This window comes from Scyliorhinus torazame, chromosome 22 (genome assembly GCF_047496885.1).
Source record: "Scyliorhinus torazame isolate Kashiwa2021f chromosome 22, sScyTor2.1, whole genome shotgun sequence".
Taxonomy (NCBI): domain Eukaryota; kingdom Metazoa; phylum Chordata; class Chondrichthyes; order Carcharhiniformes; family Scyliorhinidae; genus Scyliorhinus; species Scyliorhinus torazame.
The window spans coordinates 27363960-27390231 of NC_092728.1; the positions used below are offsets into that span (position 1 = coordinate 27363960).

At 46.0% G+C, this 26272-nt stretch overlaps 1 protein-coding gene across 4 annotated transcripts in view; it reads left to right on the forward strand.

The window, feature by feature from the left end:
- The first annotated feature begins 2468 nt into the window (after positions 1-2468).
- LOC140398979 (serine/threonine-protein kinase A-Raf-like) overlaps positions 2469-26272 on the forward strand; it is a 222328-nt gene continuing 198524 nt past the window's right edge. Inside the window, exons 1-2 of one of the 4 annotated variants that reach the window (XM_072488001.1) lie at positions 2469-2550; positions 13737-13856. The gene's annotated coding sequence lies outside the window, so the exon portion shown is untranslated. Of the gene's footprint in view, positions 2604-13736; positions 13857-26272 lie in introns of all 4 variants that reach the window. The other 3 variants (XM_072488002.1, XM_072488004.1, XM_072488003.1) reach the window with 3 other exon arrangements.

Here is a 26272-nt window from a genome sequence, read left to right on the forward strand (position 1 = left end):
TCCCCTGACCTCATTTCGGAGATTTCGACCACAAGACGGATTCTCCCGGCATACAAGCAGAAAAGTAACTGGGAGAATACAGTTGAAAAGGTTGTGCAATACTGGGCTGAGGCAACGGAAGAGCTCCTGCTGAGAGTCAGTGGACTGGTCCATATTCAAATACTCAGCGGCCAACCAAGACTAGTAAGCCACCACGGTCTTAGATTTCATCAGAAAGTGTGTTGAAGATTCTGAGCTAAAGAAGTTGGTATGTGTGTTCTCCAACCAGAAACCATGATTTAACCGGGAGATCCACTCCCTACTGAAGTCCAGGTCTGAGGCGTACAAGACAGGTGACCCTGATCTATACAAGAAATCTAGGTATGATCTCTGCAAAGCCATCAGGGACGCCAAGAGTCAATACCACACTAAGCTAGAGTCACAGACTAAGGATACGGACTCTTGTTGGTTTTGGCAAGGCTTAAACAATATAACAGGCCACAAAGTAAAGCAGAGTAAAATCTCTAGCAATAGAGCACTCCTCCCTGATGAACTCAATGCATTCTATGCTCGTTTCGAGCAGGAAGCCAACAAACCCTGGTCAATTGCCTCAATAGCCTCAGATGCACCCATACGTAGCATCTCAGTCTCAGAAGTCAAATTGGCCTTCTTGAAAGTGAACACATGGAAAGCCACGAGTCCTGACGGGGTCCCTGGTCTTGCACTCAGATCATGCGCGGATCAACTGGCGGGTGTGTTCACAGACATCTTCAACCTCTTCCTACTCCGTTCCGAGGTTCCCATCTGCTTCAAGAAGACCACCATCATACCGGTGCCGAAGAAGAGCCAGGCAACGTGCCTTAATGACTACCGTCTGGTGGCCTTGACATCTATCATTATTAAGTGCTTTGAGAGATGGTCTTGAGACACATTAACTCCATATTTCCTGAATGCTTTAATCCACTGTAATTCGCATACCGCCACAACCGGTCCATAGCAGACATTATCTCCCTGGCCCTACACTCATCCCAAGAACATCTTGACAACAAGGACTCCGACATCAGACTCCTATTCATTGACTACAACTCAGCCTTCAACATCATAATCCCAGCCAAGCTCATATCAAAAACTTCAAAACCTAGGACTTGGTTCCTCCCTCTGCAACTGGATCCTTGACTTCCAGACCCATAGACCACAATCGATAAGGATAAACAATGACACCTCCCTCACGATAGTCCTCAATACCAGGGCCCTGCAAGGCTGCATACTTAGCCCCTACTATAATCCTTGTTCATACACTGTGTGGCAAAATTCAGCTTCAACTCCATGTACACGTTTGCTGATGACACAACTGCAGTGGGTCGGATGTCAAACTACGATGAGTCAGAGTACAGGAGGGAGATAGAGAATGTGGTGGCATGCCGCAATGACATCAATTTGTCCCTCAATGTCAGCAAAGCTAAGGAGCTGGTCATCGACTTCAGGAAGTGAAGTGTCGTACACGCCCCTGTCTGCATCAATGATACTGTGGTGGCAGCTTCAAATTCCGAGGTCTACATATCATCAACAATCTGTCCTGGTCCACCCACATTGACGCTTAAGAAAGCACAACAGTGCCTTTAATTCCTCAGGAAACTAAGGAAATTCCACATTGACTCTTTCAAATGCACCATAGAAAACATCCTATTTGGCTGCATCGCAGCCTGGTATGGCCAATGCTCGGCCCAAGACAGGGAGAAACCACAGAGTCGCGAACACCGCCCAGTCCATCACACGAACCCGCCTCCCATCCATTGACTCTGTCTACACCTACTGCTGCCTGGGGAATACAGGCAGTATAATCAAAGACCCACCCCACTCGGGTTATTCTCTCTTTTCACCTCTTCCATCGGGCAGGAGATAAAAAAATCTGAGAATACGCACTACCAGATTCAAAAACAGGCTCTTCCCCACTGTTACCAGACTCCTGAATGACCCTTTTGGACTCAACTGATCTCTCCACGCATCTTCTCTACTGTTGCAGCATTAAATTCCATATGCTTCAACCGATGCCAGTGTCTATGCATTTACATGGTGTATTTATGCATGCCCTATGCTCTTTCTGGTATGGAATGATCTGTCAGGACTGTACACAGAACAATACTTTACACTTTACCTCAGTACACGTGACAAATCTAAATCTTTTTCACTGCCTATCTCTATCTTTTTCCCTCCCTCCTTCCGTCTGTCTGTATGTATCTGTCTGTCTCCCGTTCCCTGTCACTCTCTCCATCCTCTTTGTCCTCCTACTGTTTGATTGACAGCTCATCCCCAACCCAGCAGGCCGACGCAAGCGCAGAAGCGGGCCGGCGACAACATGACGTTACGGCGGCCGGAGACCCGCCATCTGTCTCTCCGTCACGGATCCCTCGCCTCTCGATTGGTAGGCCCATCCGCCAGTCAGAGCTTGTCTGCTTGGGAGGGGCCAATAGTCATTGGGGGAAGTGGACGGTGCAGCCAATGGGAGCTGGGCCTGGGGGGCGGGGCTCCAGCGCGCGGCCAGAGGAGGCTAAGATGGCGCAGGTTAATTAGGTGAGTGGCAGACGGAGACAGGCGAGAGCGGACTTCTGAGCAGGAGAGAGAGGGTGAGCACTGGTTGCTGGGGAGGGGTTTACTACCCGAGAGGGGAAATAGGACTTGGGTTTGTCAGCAAGAAAGTAAATCCAGTGACCGCAACTTTCCGAGTTATCCACTCCCCCCCCCCCCCCCCCCGGTCAACTCCTTCCCCTCCCCAGGGGTCAACCACCTTCCAGCCCCCCCCCCCCCCTCCCCCCTCAGTGGTTAAATGCCTTCCCCGCCCCCGGAGTCAACCCCCTGCTTCCACCCCCAGGATTCGACCCCACCTCCCCCCGGGGTCAACCCCCCTGCCCCCCCAAGAGGTCAGCCGTCCCCCACCCCTCCAAGGTAGCCCCCTTCTCCCTCCAGGGGTAGACCCCTGCTTCCTCCTGGGCCTGCCCCCTCCGCCATCCAGGGACAACCCCCCCTCCCCACACACTCATCAAAGCCTGTCCACCACCTGCAGGGCACAATTCAGTAGAATACTCTCCACTTGCCTGGATGAGTGCAGCAACATTCAACAAGCTTGAAACATTCCAGGACAAAGCAGCCCCCCACTTAATTGCTAGCCTTCTGTAAATGGCCACTCTTTCCAACACCAAGGCAAATTGGCAGCTGTGTGTACCATCGACAAGGTGACTGCAGCGACTCACCCAGGCTCCTTGGGCAGCACCTTCCAAACCCATGAGCATTACCATCTAGAAGGGCAAGAACAGATATATGGGAGCACCATCATCTGGAGGTTCTGCTCCAAGTCACTCACCACTCTGACTTGGAAATATATTGGCTGTTCCAAAGCTGTTGCTGGGTTAAAATCCTGGAACTTTAGTGCCTAACAGTACAATGGGTGTACCTACGCCACAAGGACTGCAGTGGTTCAAGAAGGCTGCTCGCCACCACCTTCTTAAGGGCAACTAGGAATGGGCACATCCCATAGAACCAAAGAATTCCTACACTGTAGAAGGAGGCCAGTTGGCCCATCGAGTCTGCACCGACCCTGCAAAAGAACAGTCTACCTAGGCCCACTTAGCTGCCCTGTCACCAAACCCCAACTAACCTTTGGACTTTATGGGGCAATTTAGCAAGGCCAATCCACCGAACCGGCACATAGTTGGATTTTGGGAAGAAACAGTGCATCCCGTGTGCAATTTCCACACAGTCTCACAAGTCCGGAATTGAACACGGGTCCCCGACGCTGTGTGACAACAGTGCTAACCGATAACCTGTAAACCCCCAGAAAACTGGGGTAAATTACTGGGTGGGGACAGGTTTTTACTTGGGAACACTGGTGTTTCAGTACTGTTGGGACAGGTCGGTCACTATAATACTGGGGTACAGTACTGGTGGGAATGGGTCTGTCACTAACACTGGGATACAGTACTGGTGGGGACGGATCTGTCACTAACACTGGGGTACAGAACTGGTGGGGACAGGTCTGTTACTGTATAATATGGTACAGTACTGGTGGGGCATGTCTGTCACTGTAACAGTGGGGTACAGTACTGATGGGGATGGGTCTGTCACTGTAACACTGGGGTACAGTACTGGTGTGGGCGTGTCTGTCACTAACAGGTTTAGTACTGGTGTGGCGGGTCTGTCACTATAACGGGTACAGTACTGGTGGGGACGGGTCTGTCACTAACACTGGGGTATAGTACTGGTGGGGACGGGTCTGTCACTAACACTGGGGTACAGAACTGGTGGGGACAGGTCTGTCACTATAACACTAGAGTACAGTACTGGTGGGGATGGGCCTGTCACTGTATAACACGAGTACAGTACTGGTGTGGACGGGTCTGTCACTAGATAACATTGGGGTACAGTACTGATGGGGACGGATTTCCCACCGTGTACCACTGCAATTCAGCACTGGCGGGGGCAGGTCTGTCACTGCATAACACGGGTACAGAACTGGTGGGGGCAGGTCTTTCACTCCATAACACTAGGGTATAGCACTGGTGGGGATGGGTCTGTCACTGGATAACATTGCTACTGTACTGGTGGGGGTAGGTCTGTTACTGTATAATACTGGGTTACAGTATTGGTGAGGTTGGGTCTGTTACTATATGACACTGGGTTCAGTACTAGTGGGGACGAGTCTGTCACTGTATTACATTGGTACTGTACTGGTGGGGGGTAGGTCTGTTACTGTATAATACTGGGTTACAGTATTGGTGAGGTTGGGTCTGTTACTATATGACATGGGTTCAGTACTAGTGGGGACGGGTCTGTCACTGTATAACATTGGTACCGTACTGGTGGGGGTAGGTCTGTCACTGTATAAGTCTGGGGTACAGTATTGGTGAGGTCGGGTCTGTTACTGTATAACACTGGGATGCAGTACTGGCGAGAACAGGTCTGCCAATGTATAACATTAGGGAACAGGACTTGTGGAGACGGGTCTGCCACCAGAACACTGGGGTTCAGTACTGGTGGGGACAGGTCTGTCTCTATAACACTGGGGTACCGTCCTGCTGGGGTCAGATCTGACACTAATAGTAATTATAATCTGTTTTAATAAATTTTGAGTACCCAATTCAATTTTTCCAATTAAGGGGCAATTAGTGTGGCCAATCCACCTACCTTGCACATCTTTATGTTGTGGGGGCGAAACCCACACAAACACGAGGAAGAATGTGCAAACTCCACACGGACAGTGACCCAGAGCCGGGATCGAACCTGGGATCTCGGCACCGTGAGACTGCATTGCTAACTACTGTGTTACCATGCTGCCCTAATAATAATCTTTATTGTCACAGGTAGGCTTACATTAAGACTGCAATGAAGTTACTGTGAAAAGCCCCGAGGCTCCACATTCTGGCGCCAATTTGGGTACATGGAGGGAGAATTCAGAATGCCCAAATTACCAAACAGCATGTCTTTCGGGACTTGTGAGAGGAAACCGGAGCGCCCGGAAGAAACCCGCACAGACATAGGGAAAACGCGCAGATTCCACACAGACAGTGACCCAAAACGGGAATCGAACCTGGTACCCTGGCGCTGTGAAGCAACAGTGCTAACCACTGTGCTACCGTGCTCCACTGGGGTAACGTACTGGCTGGTCACACCTTTCACTCAGTAATACTGGTTCAGTACTTGTGGGGACAGGACTGTCACTGTGTAACAACAGGATGCAGTACAGTTGGGATGGGTCTGTCACTGTACAGGAACAGTACTGGTGTTGAAGGGCCTGTCATTGTACAGCTGATGGGGCTAGATTTTTGTAGTATAACACTGGAATATTGTAGCTGTGTGCATAAATCTGTCACTATGAGAAGGGAGACAGTATTTTTGGGGACTGGTTTGCATCCCACTGGGGATAGGTCTGTCACGGTATCATGTTGGTGTACAGTACAGGTGAGCGTAAGTTTGTCAGTGTAAAACATGAGTACAGTACTAGCGGGGGTTTCTCACTAAAAAACAAATACAGTACTGGCGGGGGCAAGTTTGTCACCGTAAAACACGAGTATAGTACTGGGGGGGTAAGTTTGTCAGTGTAAAACACGAGTACATTATTGACGGGGATAAGCTTGTCACTGTAAAACATGTGTACAGCACTGGCGGGGGGTAAGTTTGTCACTACAACACGAATACAATACTGGTGGGGCAGGTCCGTCACTGTATAACACTGGGATACAGTACTAGCTGGCCATGCCTGTCACTGAGTGACACTGGGATACAGTACTGGTGGGGCAGATCTGTCACTGTATGACACTGGGATACAGTACTAGCTGGTCATGCTTTTCTCTGTGTAACACTGGGATACAGTACTGGTGGGGACGGATCTGTAACCTTACGACACGAGTGCAGTACTGTTGGGGGTGAGTCTGTCACTGTTTAACATGAGTACCATACTCGTGGGGGTGGGTCTGTCACTTTATGACACTTGGGTACAGTACTGGTGGGGGCAGGTCTGTTACTGTATAGCACTGGGGTACAGTACTGGTGGGGACGAGTCTGTCACTGTATAACATGGGTACAGTACCAGTGTGGACAGTTCTGTCACTGTGACATTGGGGTACAGTTCCATTAGGAATGGGTCTGTTACAATAACACTGGGATACAGGACTGGGGACGGGTCTGTCACTATAACCGGGGATACAGAACTGGTGGCGATGGGTCATCACTATATAACACTGGGGCACAGTACTGGTAGGGACAGTTTGTCACTATATAATACTGGGATACAGTGCTAGTGGGAACGGGTCTGTCACTATAACACTGGGGTACAGTACTGGTGGGGACTGGTCTGTCACGATAACACTTGGTTACAGTACTGGTGGGGATGGATGGGTCTGCCACTGTATAACACTAGGGTCAGTACTGGTGGGGATGGGTCTGTCATTATAACACTGGGTACAGTATTGGTGTGGACAGGTCTATCACTATAACATTGGGGTACAGTACTGATGGGGACGGGTGGGTCTGTCACTGTATAACCCTGGGGTACAGAACTAGTGGGGACGGGTTTGTCACTGCATAAGACTGGGGTACAGTACTAGTGAGGATGGGTCTGTCACTATATAGCACTGCGGTATAGTTCTGATGGGGTTGAGTCTGTCACTAATACACTGGTACAGTACTGGTGGGGAATGTCAGTCACTGTATAACACTGGGGTACAGTACTGATGGGGAATGTCTGGCCCTATAACACTGGGGTACAGTAGTGATGGGGAATGTCTGTCACTATAACACTGGTACAGTACTGATGGGGAATGTCTGTCACTGTATAACCCTGGGGTACAGAACTAGTGGGGACGGGTTTGTCACTGCATAAGACTGGGGTACAGTACTAGTGAGGATGGGTCTGTCACTATATAGCACTGGGGTATAGTTCTGATGGGGTTGAGTCTGTCACTAATACACTGGTACAGTACTGATGGGGAATGTCAGTCACTGTATAACACTGGGGTACAGTACTGATGGGGAATGTCAGTCACTGTATAACACTGGGGTACAGTACTGATGGGGAATGTCTGGCCCTATAACACTGGGGTACAGTAGTGATGGGGAATGTCTGTCACTATAACACTGGTACAGTACTGATGGGGAATGTCTGTCACTGTATAACACTGGGGTACAGTACTGATGGGGAATGTCTGGCACTATAACACTGGGGTACAGTACTGATGGGGAATATCTGTCACTATATCACTGGTACAGTACTGATGGGGAATGTCTTGCACTACAACACTGGGGTACAGTACTGATGGGGAATGTCTGTCACTATAACACGGGTACAGTACTGATGGGGAATGTCTGTCACTGTATAACACGGGTACAGTACTGATGGGGAATGTCTGGCACTAAAACACTGGTACAATACTGATGGGGGATGTCTGTCACTGTATAACACTCGGGTACAGTACTAATGGGGAATGTCTGGCACTATAACACTGGGGCACAGTACTGATGGAGAATGTCTGTCACTATAACACTGGGGTACAGTACTGATGGGGAATATCTGTCACTATGACACTGATACAGTACTGATGGGGAATGTCTGGCACTATAACACTGGGGCATAGTACTGATGGGGAATGTCTGGCACTATAACACTGGGGCACAGTACTGATGGAGAATGTCTGTCACTATAACACTGGGGTACAGTACTGATGGGGAATGTCTGTCACTATAACACTGGTACAGTACTGATGGGGAATGTCTGTCACTGTATAACACTGGGGTACAGTACTGATGGGGAATGTCTGTCACTATAACACTGGTACAGTACTGATGGGGAATGTCTGTCACTGTATAACACTGGTGTACAGTACTGATGGGGAATGTCTGTCACTGTATAACACTGGGGTACAGTACTGATGGGGAATGTCTGGCACTATAACACTGGGGTACAGTACTGATAGGGAATGTCTGGCACTATAACACTGGTGTACAGTACTGATGGGGAATGTCTGGCAGTATAACACTGGTGTACATTACTGATGGAGAATGTCTGTCACTGTATAACACTGGTGTACAGTACTGATGGGGAATGTCTGGCACTATAACACTGGGGTACAGTACTGGAGGGGAATGTCTGGCACTATAACACTGGGGTACAGTACTGATGGGGAATGTCTGGCAGTATAACACTGGTGTACATTACTGATGGAGAATGTCTGTCACTGTATAACACTGGGGTACAGTACTGATGGGGAATATCTGGCACTATAACACTGGGGTACAGTACTGATGGAGAATGTCTGGCACTATAACACTGGTGTACAGTACTGATGGGGAATGTCTGGCACTATAACACTGGTGTACAGTACTGATGGGCAATGTCTGGCAGTATAACACTGGTGTACAGTACTGATGGGCAATGTCTGGCACTATAACACTGGTGTACAGTACTGATGGGGAATGTCTGTCACTATAACACTGGTACAGTACTGATGGGGAATGTCTCACTGTATAACACTGGTGTACAGTACTGATGGGGAATGTCTGTCACTATAACACTGGTACAGTACTGATGGGGAATGTCTGTCACTGTATAACACTGGTGTACAGTACTGATGGGGAATGTCTGGCACTAACACTGGGGTACAGTACTGATGGAGAATGTCTGGCACTATAACACTGGTGTACAGTACTGATGGGGAATGTCTGTCACTGTATAACATTGGGGTACAGTATTGATGGGGAATGTCGGGCACTATAACACTGGGGTACAGTACTGATAGGGAATGTCTGGCACTATAACACTGGTGTACAGTACTGATGGGGAATGTCTGGCAGTATAACACTGGAGTACATTACTGATGGAGAATGTCTGTCACTGTATAACACTGGTGTACAGTACTGATGGGGAATGTCTGGCACTATAACACTGGGGTACAGTACTGGAGGGGAATGTCTGGCACTATAACACTGGGGTACAGTACTGATGGGGAATGTCTGGCAGTATAACACTGGTGTACATTACTGATGGAGAATGTCTGTCACTGTATAACACTGGGGTACAGTACTGATGGGGAATGTCTGGCGCTATAACACTGGGGTACAGTACTGATGGAGAATGTCTGGCACTATAACACTGGTGTACAGTACTGATGGGGAATGTCTGGCACTATAACACTGGTGTACAGTACTGATGGGCAATGTCTGGCACTATAACACTGGTGTACAGTACTGATGGGGAATGTCTGTCACTGTATAACACTGGTGTACAGTACTGATGGGGAATGTCTGTCACTATAACACTGGTACAGTACTGATGGGGAATGTCTGTCACTGTATAACACTGGGGTACAGTACTGATGGGGAATGTCTGGCACTATAACACGGGTACAGTACTGATAGAGAATGTCTGGCACTATAACACTGGTGTACAGTACTGATGGGGAATGTCTGGCACTATAACACTGGTGTACAGTACTGATGGGGAATGTCTGTCACTGTATAACATTGGGGTACAGTACTGATGGGGAATGTCTGGCACTAAAACACTGGGGTACAGTACTGATAGAGAATGTCTGGCACTATTACACTGGTGTACAGTACTGATGGAGAATGTCTGGCACTATTACACTGGTGTACAGTACTGATGGAGAATGTCTGGCACTATAACACTGGTGTACAGTACTGATGGAGAATGTCTGGCACTATAACACTGGGGTACAGTACTGGAGGGGAATGTCTGGCACTATAACACTGGTGTACAGTACTTATGGGGAATGTCTGGCACTATAACACGGGTACAGTACTGATAGAGAATGTCTGGCACTATAACACTGGTGTACAGTACTGATGGGGAATGTCTGGCACTATAACACTGGTGTACAGTACTGATGGGGAATGTCTGGCAGTATAACACTGGTGTACATTACTGATGGAGAATGTCTGTCACTGTATAACACTGGGGTACAGTACTGATGGAGAATGTCTGGCACTAACACTGGTGTACAGTACTGATGGGGAATGTCTGGCACTATAACACTGGTGTACATTACTGATGGAGAATGTCTGTCACTATAACACTGGTGTACAGTACTGATGGGGAATGTCTGGCACTATAACACTGGTGTACATTACTGATGGAGAATGTCTGGCACTATAACACTGGTGTACAGTACTGATGGGCAATGTCTGGCACTATAACACTGGTGTACAGTACTGATGGGCAATGTCTGGCACTATAACACTGGTGTACAGTACTGATGGGGACTGTCTTTCACTATAACACTGGTACAGTACTGATGGGGAATATCTCACTGTATAACACTGGTGTACAGTACTGATGGGGAATGTCTGTCACTATAACACTGGTACAGTACTGATGGGGAATATCTGTCACTGTATAACACTGGTGTACAGTACTGATGGGGAATGTCTGGCACTAACACTGGGGTACAGTACTGATGGGGAATGTCTGGCACTATAACACTGGGGTACAGTACTGATGGGGAATGTCTGTCACTGTATAACACTGGGGTACAGTACTGATGGGGAATGTCTGGCACTATAACACTGGTACAGTACTAATGGGGAATGTCTGTCACTGTATAACACTGGGGTACAGTACTGATGGGGAATGTCTGGCACTATAACACTGGTACAGTACTGATAGAGAATGTCTGGCAGTATAACACTGGTGTACAGTACTGATGGGGAATGTCTGGCACTATAACACTGGTGTACAGTACTGATGGGGAATGTCTGTCACTGTATAACATTGGGGTACAGTACTGATGGGGAATGTCTGGCACTATTACACTGGGGTACAGTACTGATGGGGAATGTCTGGCACTATAACACTGGGGTACAGTACTGATGGAGAATGTCTGGCACTATAACACTGGGGTACAGTACTGATGGGGAATGTCTGACACTGTATAACACTGGTGTACATTACTGATGGGGAATGTCTGGCACTATAACACTGGGGTACAGTACTGGAGGGGAATGCATGTCACTATAACACTGGAGTACAGTTCTAGTGGGGACAGGTCTACCACTTTAACACTGGGACACAGTGCTGGTGGATATGTCCTGTCATGAATGTTGGGATTTGTGCTGACAAGTGTTTGCGAACCTCCCCCTGGTGCACGATTTGTATAAAGCATTCGCCATGAAGTAAATTTTAAAAGTTAGATCTGTGTTCTGACCATATTTTGAATTATTTAGTCCTTGCTCCTTCCAGGCTTTGGATCTCAGGACGGCAGTAGTGAAGTGAGGATGCAGCGGCAATCCTCAAGTTGTTTACATTAGTCACAGATTAACCTCTCTGTTGCTGAGTGAAGCTGACAGATTTTAAATGTGTTGACACCACCTTGCGTGCTGAGGAATGTCACCTGGCGAGTTGAAGTTGCCTCACTGAATATCCTAGCCTCTGATTTCCTCTACTCTCCTTTCCATCTCCCTCGTCTGATATTCTCAAACTCCCTTCGCTCTGAGAGCTGCGATCAGTTTGCATGGCAGCATTTCTGATTGCCTCTGCAGCAAGCTTGAGCCCCAGCTCTGCAATGCTAAATGTTCCAGCATGTCACAGTACAGCTGGGGTGTACTGAGTGAGAGTCAAAGCTCCAAATAGGCTCCACTGAAATTGGTCACATTCCTCAAACCTGTTTCCTCGCTTCAGGCTTGTGTGACGTTGGCTCTTGGCAGCACTTTCCACAGCATCTCACAAGGGATGTACCATAAATTTAAAAAACAGAAGAGATTGAAATACATTACAGGCCATGCAGCATCTGTGCTGTGGAGAGAACATCAAAGTATTAGTTTGATAACCTTTCATCCGAACGCCATTTCTAACCCTGTGCTGTACCTGTCCTGGGAGTGTTTGATGGGGACAGTGTAGAGGGAGCTTTACTCTGTATCTAACCCCGTGCTGTACCTGTCCTGGGAGTGTTTGATGGGGACAGTGTAGAGGGAGTTTTACTCTGTATCTAACCCCGTGCTGTACCTGCCCTGGGAGTGTTTGATGGGGACAGTGTAGAGGGAGCTTTACTCTGTATCTAACCCCGTGCTGTACCTGTCCTGGGAGTGTTTGATGGGGACAGTGTAGAGGGAGCTTTACTCTGTAACTAACCCCGTGCTGTACATGTCCTGGGAGTGTTTGATGGGTACAGTGTAGAGGGAGCTTTACTCTGTATCTAACCCCGTGCTGTACCTGTCCTGGGAGTGTTTGATGGGGACAGTGTAGAGGGAGTTTTACTCTGTATCTAACCCCGTGCTGTACCTGTCCTGGGAGTGTTTGATGGGGACAGTGTAGAGGGAGCTTTACTCTGTATCTAACCCCGTGCTGTACCTGTCCTGGGAGTGTTTGATGGGGACAGTGTAGAGGGAGCTTTACTCTGTAACTAACCCCGTGCTGTACATGTCCTGGGAGTGTTTGATGGGGACAGTGTAGAGGGAGCTTTACTCTGTATCTAACCCCGTGCTGTACCTGTCCTGGGAGTGTTTGATGGGGACAGTGTAGAGGGAGCTTTACTCTGTATCTAACCCCGTGCTGTACCTGTCCTGGGAGTGTTTGATAGGGACAGTGTAGAGGGAGCTTTACTCTGTATCTAACCCCGTGCTGTACATGTCCTGGGAGTGTTTGACCGGGACAGTGTAGAGGGAGCTTTACTCTGTATCTAACCCCGTGCTGTACCTGTCCTGGGAGTGTTTGATCGGGACAGTGTAGAGGGAGGTTTCCTCTGTATTTAAACAGTGGTGCCTGAGCGTGCATTCCCAGTTTAGGTAAGCTCTGTAAAACACATTCCTCAGCTTGAAGCACAGAAAATTGCCCCAGTTGACCCAGGTTGGAATCTGAGAGTCCCACCAAGGCCATTTCCACCTCTCTCTGAGTTAAAAATGCTTTTGTGAAAATGGGGGCCATGTTTGGAGCCTGTCTTAACAGGCTCCCAAGAACGCAGCAAGAGTTGCATTTCCCTCAAACATCTTACAACCTGTGGGGATGTCTCAATGCACTTAATAACCAGTGAAGAACCTTTGAAGTGTTGTACTATTGGGCACAGCAGCCAACATATGCCCAGTAAGATCCTACAATTATCTGATAAATGATGGGATTGTTGGTGTTCGCCATGGAGGGGGAGAAGGGGGAGGGCCAGCTGATTGGACACCGGGGGAGTACTGGGGTTCAGGTGCGATCAATTGAGTCCGAAGTTCAGTTCCGGTTATCAAACCTACCTTGTTTTTTTTCCCCGTTTCAGGAAGGCACATTTTCCGTGCCCTGTGGTCGAATTGGTGTCGCTCATTCTGGAACAGGAGAGGTCGTGGAGTTCCCTACCTTAGCAGCCTGCACCTGGTGCAGCTCCCTTCACTTTCTGTCGGTAAAGACCCTTCCCCACCTTGTTTCATGAGCTACTGAATGGAGCGGGCAGTTACAAGGCACAATTTTGCTGGTGAACCCTCAGTTAGATGAATCTGAAAGTAGTTTTCATTTGGTTTGGGCAGTGCTTTACACATCCTCAGGGCAACCCAAAGCTATGTGTATTTGAGGTGTACTCGATGCAATAATGGAAAGCCAGGCTGTGCACAGCAAGACCCCACAATGCGATGATGACTAGACTGTGGTTTTCTTTTTGTTACGTGATGTTGTGTGAGAAATAACTTTGCTCCAGGACAATGGCAAGGCATCTCCAGACCTCAACCTCTCCTCCCCCTACCCAACATTTCTTTGACGCAGATAATCTTAATTTAACATCTTGTTCAACGTGAATTATTATACTACATATATACTGGGAGTGGGAAAGGCAAGGGGAGAGGCTATTGCACTGTACATACTGAGTATGGTACAGGAAGAGGTTATTGTACTGTACAGATTAGGTGTGCTGCAGGTGAGGGATTATTGTACTGTACATAATTGGTGTGGTACAGGCGAGAGGCTTTGTACTGCACAGATGAGTGTCATGTGAGAGTACCTTTAAGTAATGGATGTTTAAGCAATGTACCTTAAAGAAAATAGTGATGTCAGATAGTGGGTGGAGCTGAGCTCAGTTCGGCCATTTTAAGGTTAGTTCTGGGAGTGTTAGTTTCAATTTGAGACAGAAAGCTGGGATTGTCTGTGTGTTTTGCTGAGAGCTGCATTTTAAGAAAAAGCAAGGTGCTGGAGCTGAAGTCAACCAAGCTGATATATCTCTGCCATCCAACAGAAAATATTTATTAACTGACCTGGTGTGTTACTGTTTTTGTGAAGGTGAAGTCTTTTGGATGTGTAAAGGAACAGTTTGCAGGATTGGGTAGTGTTGTATTATTTTCGGGGTTATCTTTGAAGTAAGGGGTGTTAAGAGATCCAATGTTTATTTAAAAGGTTAATTTGAGTTCATGGAATACACATAGTTTTAAAAACCACGTGTCCATAATTGTAATACTACACCTGGGGAACCAGCCGTGTGCTTCAAAGGCAACAATCCATTAAAGCGGGGGGGGGGGTTAGTTGAACCCCATGATATATTTTGGGGTTCTGAAAACACCTCCCCCATAACAATTGGGGGCTAGTCCGGGATAAAAGTCTATCTATTGGATTGGCTTTTGTGAACTTAAAGACAGTGAAGGATTGTTGCTTTTCCGGTGTGGTATTTTAGTTTAAGTGGGGAGAGTGCTGTGAACAATGGCTCTTTCGGAGGCTCAGAAGGTTTTGGGGGTGGACATGTGATACCTTCCTGACAGAGACTAAAAACAGACTGTTAGGTTTGGCAAAAGCATTGCAGTTAACACTGCCTAGCAAAATACGAAAAGGTGAGGTACTTAACGCGGTATATGCGCATTTACGTTTGCCTGTGATACATTCTGACTCATGAGATATGGCAAAGCTCCAGTTGCAGATTCAGCAATTTGAACATGAAAAAGAATTAAAGCAACTTGAGCGTGAAAAAGAATTAAAGCGGCTTGAATATGCAGTGAAAGAAAAAGAAAGAGATAGAGAGGAAAAAGAAAAGGAGAGAGAAGAAAGAAACAAAGAAAGAGAGGAAAGGGAAAAAGAAAGAGAGTTTGAACTTCGGAAAATGGCTCCGAAACATGAAAATCAGTTAAAATTGGCAGACGCAAAGGGACACGTACAGTTGGAGGAGATGGATGAGGATAATGAGACAGAGCATCATAGTCAAAGACGTGGTGGGGATCTATTTAAATATGTCCAAGCATTGCCAAGGTTTGATGAGAGGAAGGTAGAAGCCTTTTTCATTTCATTTGAGAAGGTAGCTAAACAAATGCAATGGCCACAGGACATGTGGGTATTATTGATTCAAACAAAGCTGGTAGGTAAGTGTTTGCATCACTACCGGAGGAGGTATCTGGAACGTATGAGGAGGTGAAGAAATCCATCTTAAGTGCATATGAGCTAGTGCCTGAAGCTTACAGACAAAGGTTTAGAAATTTAAGGAAAGAATTTGGTCAAACATACATGGAGTTTGAAAGGCTCGAACAGAGTAATTTTGATAGGTGGATAAGGGCTTTGAAAATAGACCAAACGTATGAAGCTCTCAGAGAAGTTATACTTTTGGAGGAGTTTAAAAATTCAATTCCTGTTGTAGTGAGAACTCGTTGAAGAACAGAGGGTTAAAACTGCGAGATTAGCAGCAGAAATGGCAGATGATTATGAATTAGTTCATAAATCAAAGATTGGTTTCCGACATCGGTTTCAGCCGGTGAGGGATAGAAACTGAGGACATGAGAAATGCTCAAGTGGTAAAGGTAAAGGTGATCTGATGGGAGACAATAAAGAGAGTGTACCTCAGATTAATAAAGAGAGTGTACCTCAGATTAAAAAAGAAATCCAGGAGGGTGGAAAAGAAATGAAAAGTTTCAAATGTTTTCACTGTAATAAACTAGGCCATGTAAAGTCACAGTGTTGGTGGTTGAAGAAAAGCACTGGGAAGGCTGTTATGGTAAAACAGGGTAAGACAGTGGGATTTGTTAGAGTGGTAAAGGAAAGCCCAAGGGAAGCGAAGGAGGTGCAAATGATTGTGCAGCCTGTTCAAGAAGTAATTGTTAAGAAGGTGCCAGATGTCTTTAAAGAATTTACTTGTGTGGGTAAAGTTTACTCGTGTATCAGGAGGAGCAGGTAAAGAAGTCACAATTTTAAGAGATACAGGGGCTAGTCAATCTTTAATGTTAAGAGATGAGGAATTATGTAGTTTGGGAAGAATGTTGCCAGAAAAGGTGGTGATATGTGGAATTCAGGGTGAGAGGAGTAGCGTTCCATTATATAAGGTAAGGTTGGAAAGTCCAATGAAGAGTGGTGAAGTGGTAGTCGGAGTAATAGATAAACTATCTTGTCCAGGAACACAGCTTATCTTGGGTGATGATATAGCTGGATCGCAGGTGGGAGTGATGCCTACTGTGGTGGATAAGCCAGTGGAAAATCAGACAACGGAAGGGTTGAAGGACGAATATCCTGGGATTTTTCCAGATTGTCTAGTAACAAGGTCGGAAAGTCACAGGTTAAGACAAGAGGAGAAATCAAAGAGTAAGATGAAGTTGAAGTGCAATTATCAGGAACGATTTTTGATCAGATGGTTGAAAAAGAACAAGAACAGGTGGAGGATGAGGCGGATATTTTCAGTTCAGGAAAATTGGCGGAGTTACAACAAAAAGATGTAGAAATAAAACGGATATATCAGAAAGCATGTACGGAAGAGGAATCTGAGATTATACCAGAGTGTTATTACCGTAAAAGTGATGTCTTGATGAGAAAATGGAGACCTGTACATATGCAGGTGGATTTGCAATTGTATAAGGTGTTGGTGAGGCCACATCTAGAGTATTGTGTTCAGTTTTGGTCTCCTTACCTGAGATAGGACATATTGGCACTGGAGGGAGTGCAGAGGAGATTCACTAGGTTGATCCCAGAGTTGAGGGGATTAGATTATGACGAGAGGTTGAGTCGACTGGGACTGTACTCTGGAGTTTAGAAGGATGCAGGGGGATCTTATTGAAACATATAAAATTATGAAGGGAATAGATAGGATAGATGCGGGCAGGTTGTTTCCACTGGCGGGTGAAAGCAGAACTAGGGGGCATAGCCTCAAAATAAGGGGAAGTAGATTTAGGACCGAATTTAGGGAATTCCTTGCCCAGTGAAGCAGTTGAGGCTCCTTCTTTAAACATTTTTAAGAAAAAGATAGATAACTTTCTAAAGAATAAAGGGATTCGGGGATATGGTGTACGGGCTGGAGAGTGGAGCTGAGTCCACAAAGATCAGCCATGATCTCATTGAATGGCGGAGCAGGCTCGAGGGGCCAGATGGCCTACTCCTGTACCTAGTTATAGACATAGAATCATAGACGTTTACAGCATGGAAACAGGCCCTTCGGCCCAACCAGTCCATGCCGCCCAGTTTTTTACCATTAAAGCTAGTCCCAGTTGCCCGCACTTGGCCCATAACCCTCTATACCCATCTTACCCATGTAACCATCTAAATGCTTTTTGAAAGACACAATTGTACCCGCTTCTACTACTACCTCTGGCAGCCCATTCCAGACACTCACTACCCTCTGAGTGAAGAAATTGCCCCTCTGGGCCTTTCTGAATCTCTCCCCTCTCACCTTAAACCTATGCCCTCTAGTTTTAGACTCCCCTACCTTTGGGAAAAGATGTTGACTATCTACCTTATCTATGCCCCTCATTATTTTATAGACCTCTATAAGATCACCCCTAAGCCTCCTACGCTTCAGGGAAAAAAGTCCCAGTCTATCCAGCCTCTCCTTATAACTCAAACCATCAAGTCCCGGCAACATCCTAGTAAATCTTTTCTGCACTCTTTCTAGTTTAATAATATCCTTTCTATAATAGGGTGACCAGAACTGCACACAGTATTCCAAGTGTGGCCGTACCAATGTCTTGTACAACTTCAACAAGACGTCCCAACTCCTATATTCAATGTTCTGACCAATGAAACCAAGCATGCCGAATGCCTTCTTCACCACCCTGTCCACCTGCGACTCCACCTTCAAGGAGCTATGAACCTGTACTCCTAGATCTCTTTGTTCTATAACTCTCCCCAACGCCATACCATTAACTGAGTAGTTCTTATGTTCTTATTAAAAGTGGGCAGAAGTTCATCAAGTAGTATTGCCGGTAGGGTATAGAAAGGAGGTGTTGGGAGTTGCACATGAGGTACCAGTGGGAGATCATTTGGGAATAAAGAAAACTCAAGCTAAAATCCAGAAACATTTTTATTGGCCTGCATGACATAAAGATGTAGTTAAATTTTGTCAATCATGTCACACTTGTCAAGTGATAGGGAAACTTCATGCAGTGATAAAACCAGCGCCTTTAATACCCATTCCAGCATTTGAGGAACCTTTTACGAGGGTCCTAATTGATTGTGTAGGACCGCTTCCTAAAACAAAAAGTGGGAATCAATATCTTTTGACTGTAATGGATGTGTCTACTAGGTTTCCAGAGGCCATTCCAGTACGTAATATTACAGATAAAAATATTGTGGAGGAGTGACTTAAATTCTTTACTAGACACTGTAGCATTGTGGATAGCACAATTGCTTCACAGCTCCAGGGTCCCAGGTTCGATTCCGGCTTAGGTCACTATCTGTGCTGAGTCTGCACATCCTCCCCGTGTGTGCGTCAGTTTCCTCCGGGTGCTCCGGTTTCCTCCCACAGTCCAAAGATGTGCAGGTTAGGTGGATTGGCCATGATAAATTGCCCTTAGTGTCCAAAATTGCCCTTAGTGTTGGCTGGGGTTACTGGGTTATCAGGATAGGGTGGAGGTGTTGACCTTGGGTAGGGTGCTCTTTCCAAGAACCGGTGCAGACTCGATGGGCTGAATGGCCTCCTTCTGCTCTGTAAATTCTACGTAAAAATTCTATGTAAATATGGACTACCCACAGAAATTCAATCGGATCAAGGATCGAGTTTTACTTCAAAGTTATTCAAAGAAGTTATGGATAGCTTAGGAATAAAACAATTTAAATTGACTGCGTACCATCCAGAATCGCAGGGAGCGTTAGAAAGGTGGCATCAGACATTAAAGACAATATTGAGGGCTTATTGTCACGATTATCCAGAGGATTGGGATAAAGGAATTCCATTCGTACTGTTTGCAATTAGGGATGCACCTAATGAGTCAACCAAATTTAGTCCTTTTGAACTAATTTTTGGTCATGAGGTAAGAGGACCACTTAAATTTATTAAAGACAAATTGGTAGGTGAGAAATCGGAAATGACACTATTGGATTACGCGGCAAATTTTAGGGACTGATTAAATAGAGCAGGTGAATTGGCTAGACAACATTTGAAAGACAACAAAATGTGATGAAACGGGAAGCGGACGAGAAATCCAAAGTTCATAGTTTTGCCAGTGGAGATAAAGTTTTAGTGTTGTTACCAGTGGTAGGTGAACCTTTAAAAGCTAGGTTTTGTGGACCTTATCAGATTGAAAGGAAATTAAGTGAGGTGAATTATGTGGTAAAAACTCCAGATAGAAGGAAGACTCACCGAGTGTGTCATGTGAATATGCTTAAAAGGTACTTTAAAGGGAAGGAGAGGAAAAGGAGATTTTACTGATTCTAACTCAAAGTGACGAACCAAATCCAGATGACTGTGAATTTGACATACCTCAAATTAAATTGGAAAATGAGGATGTTCTTAAAAATTGGGATGAATTGTTAAGTTACCTTCCATAGGAAAAACAAAACTGACCTGAAAGAGTTATTGATATCACATGGGCAAGTTTGTAGAGATAAATTGGGAAGTACTAAAATGGCTATACATGATGTAGATGTGGTAAATGCTGTTTCTATCAAACAACATCCATATGTACTTAATCCTTTAAAATTGGCACAGGTTAACAGAGAGATTGAGAGTATGCTTAAAAATGGCATAATTGAAGTGGGTTGCAGCCAATGGGGCTCACCCATAGTGTTGGTACCTAAACCAGACGGTCCCCAACAGTTGTGTGTGGACTATAGAAAGGTGAATCAGTTACAAGAACGGACTCTTGCCCTATCCCACGTTTGAATGATTGCATTGAGAAAGTGGGACAATCTGCTTTTATTTCCAACTTCCAGACATGGAAAAAACATTTAAAACATCGTATGGAGTTCTTCGATCGACTTCAGGCGGCGGGTTTGGTTATGAACCTAGCCGAAAGTGAATTTGGAGAAGCCCGAATCACTTTCCTTGAGGAGTTTCCAATACCCTCAAGACGAAGGGAAATAATGCGATCTCTTAGCATGAATGAATTTGATCGAACCTTTGTGCAAAAGATTTGTAGCGTGGTTGCTCCACTGATGGAATTCCTGAAGTAACGTAAAAGATTTCAATGGACGGGACTTTCAACAGGCATTTGACTGCCTGAAAGCTGTGATCACCAATGCTCCTGTATTGGAGAATTGCAAGCGGCTCTGTGGTCAGATTGAACTAAAGTATCTGATTCTAAAGAGAAATGCCGAGGGGTAGAGGAATGGATGGATCGCGCAGAGACTTTCTTGTTCAAAGAGACTGTCAATCGAGAAGGTTTTTGGTTGGAGGAAGAAGAACGGGAAAAATGGACTATATTATTATCCCTGTTCGCTCGTGTTTTTTTTTAAACAAAAAAGTATTTTTACTGTGTGCATTTCGTAATTGATGGCGCAAGGTTAAAAATGAAACCATCTTGAAGTTGCTGGTTTATTTTTTTTTCTTATGGGGAGGTGTCATGTGAGAGTACCTTTCAGAAATGGATGTTTAAGCAATGTACCTTTAAGAAAATAGTGATGTCAGAGAGTGGGTGGAGCTGAGCTCAGTTCGGCCATTTTGAGGTTAGCACTGGGAGTTTTAGTTTCAGTTTGAGAGAGATAGCTGGGAGCGTCTGTATGTTTTGTTGAGAGCTCTATTTTAAGAAAAAGCAAGGTGCTGGAGCTGAAGTCAACTAAGCTGATATATCTCTGCCATCCAACAGAAAATATATATGAACTGTGACCTGGTGTGTTATTGTTTTTGTGAAGGTGAAGTCTTTTGGATGTGTAAAGGAACAGTTTGCAGGATTGGGTAGTGTTGTATTATTTTCGGGGTTATCTTTGAAGCAAGGAGTGATAAGAGATCCAAAGTTTATTTAAAAGGTTAATTTGAGTTCATGGAATGCACGTTGTTTTGTTTTAAAAACCAAGCGTCCATAATTGTAATACTACACCTGGGGAAAAAGCCGTGTGCTTAAAAAGTAACAATCCATGAAGGGGGGGGGGGCTTGGTTGAACTGCATGATACATTTTGGGGTTCTGAAAACACCTCTCCCATAACATGAGGGATTGTTATACTGTACATACTGGGTGTGGTACTGGAGAGGGGTTATTGTACTGTCCAAACTGGGTATGGTACAGGAGAGGGGTTATTGTACTGTAAAGAACAACAAAGAAATGTACAGCACAGGAAAAGGCCCTCCAAGCCCGTGCCGACCATGCTGCCCGAGTAACTACAATCTTCTACACTTCCTGGGTCCGTATCCCTCTATTCCCATCCTATTCATCTATTTGTCAAGATGCCCCTTAAATGTTATTGTACTGTACACACTGTGTGGTACAGGAGAGGGGTTATTGTACTGTATAAACTGGATGTGGTATAGGAGAGGGGTTATTGTACTGTGTAAACTGGGTGTGGTACAGGAGAGGGGTTATTGTACTGTACAAACTGGGTATGGTACAGGAGAGGGGTTATTGTACTGTACTAACTGGGGATGGTATAGGAGAGGGGTTATTGTACTGTACAAACTGGGTGTGGTATAGGAGAGGGGTTATTGTACTGTATAAACTGGGTGTGTTACAGGAGAGGGGCTATTGTACTGTAAACTGGGTGTGGTACAGGAGCGGGGTTATTGTACTGTATAAACTGGGTGTGGTATAGGAGAGGGGTTATTGCACTGTACAAACTACGTGTGGTATAGGACAGGGGTTATTGGACTGTATAAACTGGGTGTGGTACAGGAGAGGGGTTATTGTACTGTACAAACTGGGTGTGGTACAGGAGAGGGGTTATTGTACTGTGTAAACTGTGTGTGGTGCAGGAGAGGGGTTATTGTACTGTACATACTGGGCGTGGTACAGGAGAGGGGTTATTGTACTGTACAAACGGTGTGGTATAGGAGAGGGGTTATTGTACTGTCCAAACTGGGTATGGTACAGGAGAGGGGTTATTGTACTGTAAAGAACAACAAAGAACAAAGAAATGTACAGCACAGGAACAGGCCCTTCGGCCCTCCAAGCCCGTGCCGACCATGCTGCCCGACTAACTACAATCTTCTACACTTCCTGGGTCCGTATCCCTCCATTCCCATCCTATTCATGTATTTGTCAAGATGCCCCTTAAATGTTATTGTACTGTACACACGGTGTGGTACAGGAGAGGGGTTATTGTACTGTATAAACTGGATGTGGTATAGGAGAGGGGTTATTGTACTGTGTAAACTGGATGTGGTACAGGAGAGGGGTTATTGTACTGTATAAACTGGGTGTGGTACAGGAGAGGGGTTATTGTACTGTCCAAACTGGGTATGGTACAGGAGAGGGCTTATTGTACTGTAAAGAACAACAAAGAAATGTACAGCACAGGAACAGGCCCTTCGGCCCTCCAAGCCCGTGCCGACCATGCTGCCCGACTAACTACAATCTTCTACACTTCCTGGGTCCGTATCCCTCTGGGTGTGGTACAGGAGCGGGGTTATTGTACTGTATAAACGGTGTGGTACAGGAGAGGGGTTATTGTACTGTATAAACTGGGTGTGGTACAGGAGAGGGGTTATTGTACTGTACAAACTGGATGTGGTGTAGGGGAGGGGTTATTGTACTGTATCAACTGGGTGTGGTGTAGGAGAGGGGTTATTTTATTGTATAAACTGGTGTGGTACAGGAGAGGGGTTATTGCACTGTATAAACTGGGTGTGGTACAGGAGAGGTGTTATTGTACTGTAAACTGGGTGTGGTACAGGAGCGGGGTTATTGTACTGTATAAACGGTGTGGTACAGGAGAGGATTTATTGTACTGTATAAACTGGGTGTGGTACAGGAGAGGGGTTATTGTACTGTACAAACTGGGTGTGGTAAAGGAGAGTGGTTATTGCGCTGTACATGGTGTGGTATAGGAGAGGGGTTCTTGTACTGGACATCCTGGGTGTGGTACATGAGAGGGGTTATTGTACTGTACATGGTGTGGTATAGGAGAGGGGTTCTTGTACTGGACATCCTGGGTGTGGTACATGAGAGGGGTTATTGTACTGTACAGACTGGGTGTGGCATAGGAGAGGGGTTATTGTATTGTACATACTGGGTGTGGTACAGGAGAGGGGTCATTGTACTGTATAAACTGGGTGTGCTTTGGGGGGGGTTATTGTACTGTATAAACTGTGGTAAAGGAGAGGGGTTGTATTGTACATACTGGGTGTGGTGCAGGAGAGGGGTTATTGTACTGTACAAACTGGATGTGGTACAGCAGAGGGGTTATTGTACTGTACAAACTGCGTGTGGTACAGGAGAGGGGTTATTGTACTGTATAAACTGGGTGTGGTACAGGAGAGGGGTTCTTGTACTGTACATACTGGGTGTGGTACAGGAGAGGGGTTATTGTACTGTATCAACTGGGTGTGGTATAGGAGAGGGTTTATTGTACTGTACAAACTGGTTGTGGTGCAGGAGAGGGGTTATTGTGCTGTACAAACTGGGTGTGGTACAGGAGAGGGGTTATTGTACTGTATAAACTGGGTGCGGTACAGGGGAGTGGTTATTGTCCTGTACAACTGGGTGTGGTTAAGGAGAATGGTTATTGCGCTGTACATGGTGAGGTATAGGAGAGGGGTTATTGTACTGGACATACTGGGTGTGGTACATGAGAGGGGTTATTGTACTGTACATACTGGGTGTGGCATAGGAGAGGGGTTATTGTATTGTACATACTGGGTGTGGTATATGAGAGGTGTTGTTGTACTGTACAAACGATGTGGTAAAGGGGAGGGGTTATTGTACTGTATAAACTGGGTGTGGTGTAGGGGAGGGGTTATTGTACTGTATCAACTGGGTGTGGTGTAGGAGAGGGGTATTGTATTGTATATACTGGTGTACAGGAGAGGGGTTATTGCACTGTATAAACTGGGTGTGGTACAGGAGAGGGGTTATTGTGCTGCACAAACTGGGTGTGGCACAGGAGAGGGGTTATTGTACTGTATAAACTGGGTGCGGTCCAGGGGAGGAGTTATTGTCCTGTACAAACTGGGTGTGGTACAGGAGAGGGGTTATTGCACTGTACAAACTGGGTGTGGTATAGGAGAGTGATTATTGCGCTGTACATGGTATGGTATAGGAGAGGGGTTATTGTACTGGACATACTGTGTGTGGTACATGAGGGGTTATTGTTCTGTACATACTGGGTGAGGTACAGGAGAGGGGTTATTGTCCTGTACAAACTGGATGTGGTACAGCAGAGGGGTTATTGTACTGTACAAACTGCGTGTGGTACAGGAGAGGGGTTATTGTACTATATAAACTGGGTGTGGTACAGGAGAGGGGTTCTTGTACTGCACATACTGGGTGTGGTACAGGAGATGGGTTATTGTACTGTGCCAACTGGATGTGGTATAGGAGCGGGGTTATTATACTGTATCAACTGGGTGTGGTATAGGAGAGGGTTTATTGTACTACACAAACTGGTTGTGGTACAGGAGAGGGGTTATTGTACTGTACATACTGGGTGAGGTACAGGAGAGGGATTATTGTACTGAACATACTGGTTGTGGCATAGGAGAGGGGTTATTGTACTGTACATACTGGGTGTGGCATAGGAGAGGGGTTATTGTATTGTACATACTGGGTGTGGTATACAAGAGGGGTTACTGTACTGTACACTGGGTGTGGTACAGGAGACGGGTTATTGTATTGTACAGACTGGGTGTGGGACAGGAGAGGGGTTATTGTACTGTATAAACTGGGTGCGGTACAGGGGAGGGGTTATTGTCCTGTACAAACTGGGTGTGGTACATTAGAGGGGTTATTGTCCTGTACAAACTGGGTGTGGTATAGGAGAGTGGTTATTGGGCTGTACATGGTGTGGTATAGGAGAGGGGTTATTGTACTGGACATACTGGGTGTGGTACATGAGAGGGGTTATTGTACTGTATATACTGGGTGAGGTACAGGAGAGGGGTTATTGTATTGTACATACTGGGTGTGGTATACGAGAGGTGTTATTGTACTGTATCAACTGGGTGTGGTATAGGAGACGGTTTATTGTACTGTACAAACTGGTTGTACAGGAGTGTGTTATTGTACTGTACAAACTGGGTGTGGTAGAGGGGAGGGGTTATTGTACTGTATAAACTGGGTGTGGTGTAGGGGAGGGGTTATTGTACTGTATCAACTGGGTGAGGTATAGGAGAGGGGTTATTGTATTGTATAAGCTGGTGTGGTACAGGAGAGGGGTTATTGCACTGTATAATCTGGGTGTGGTACAGGAGAGGGGTTATTGTACTGTACAAACTGGGTGTGGGACAGGAGAGGGGTTATTGTACTGTATAAATTGGGTGTGGTACAGGGGAGGTGTTATTGTCCTGTACAAACTGGGTGTGGTGCAGGAGAGGGGTTATTGTACTGTACATACTGGGTGTGGCATAGGAGAGGGGTTATTGTATTGTACATACTGGGTGTTGTACAGGAGAGGGCTCATTGTACTGTAAAACTGGGTGTGGTATAGGGGAGGGGTTATTGTACTGTATAAACTGTGTGGTAAAGGAGAGGGGTTGTATTGTACATACTGGGTGTGGTATTGGAGAG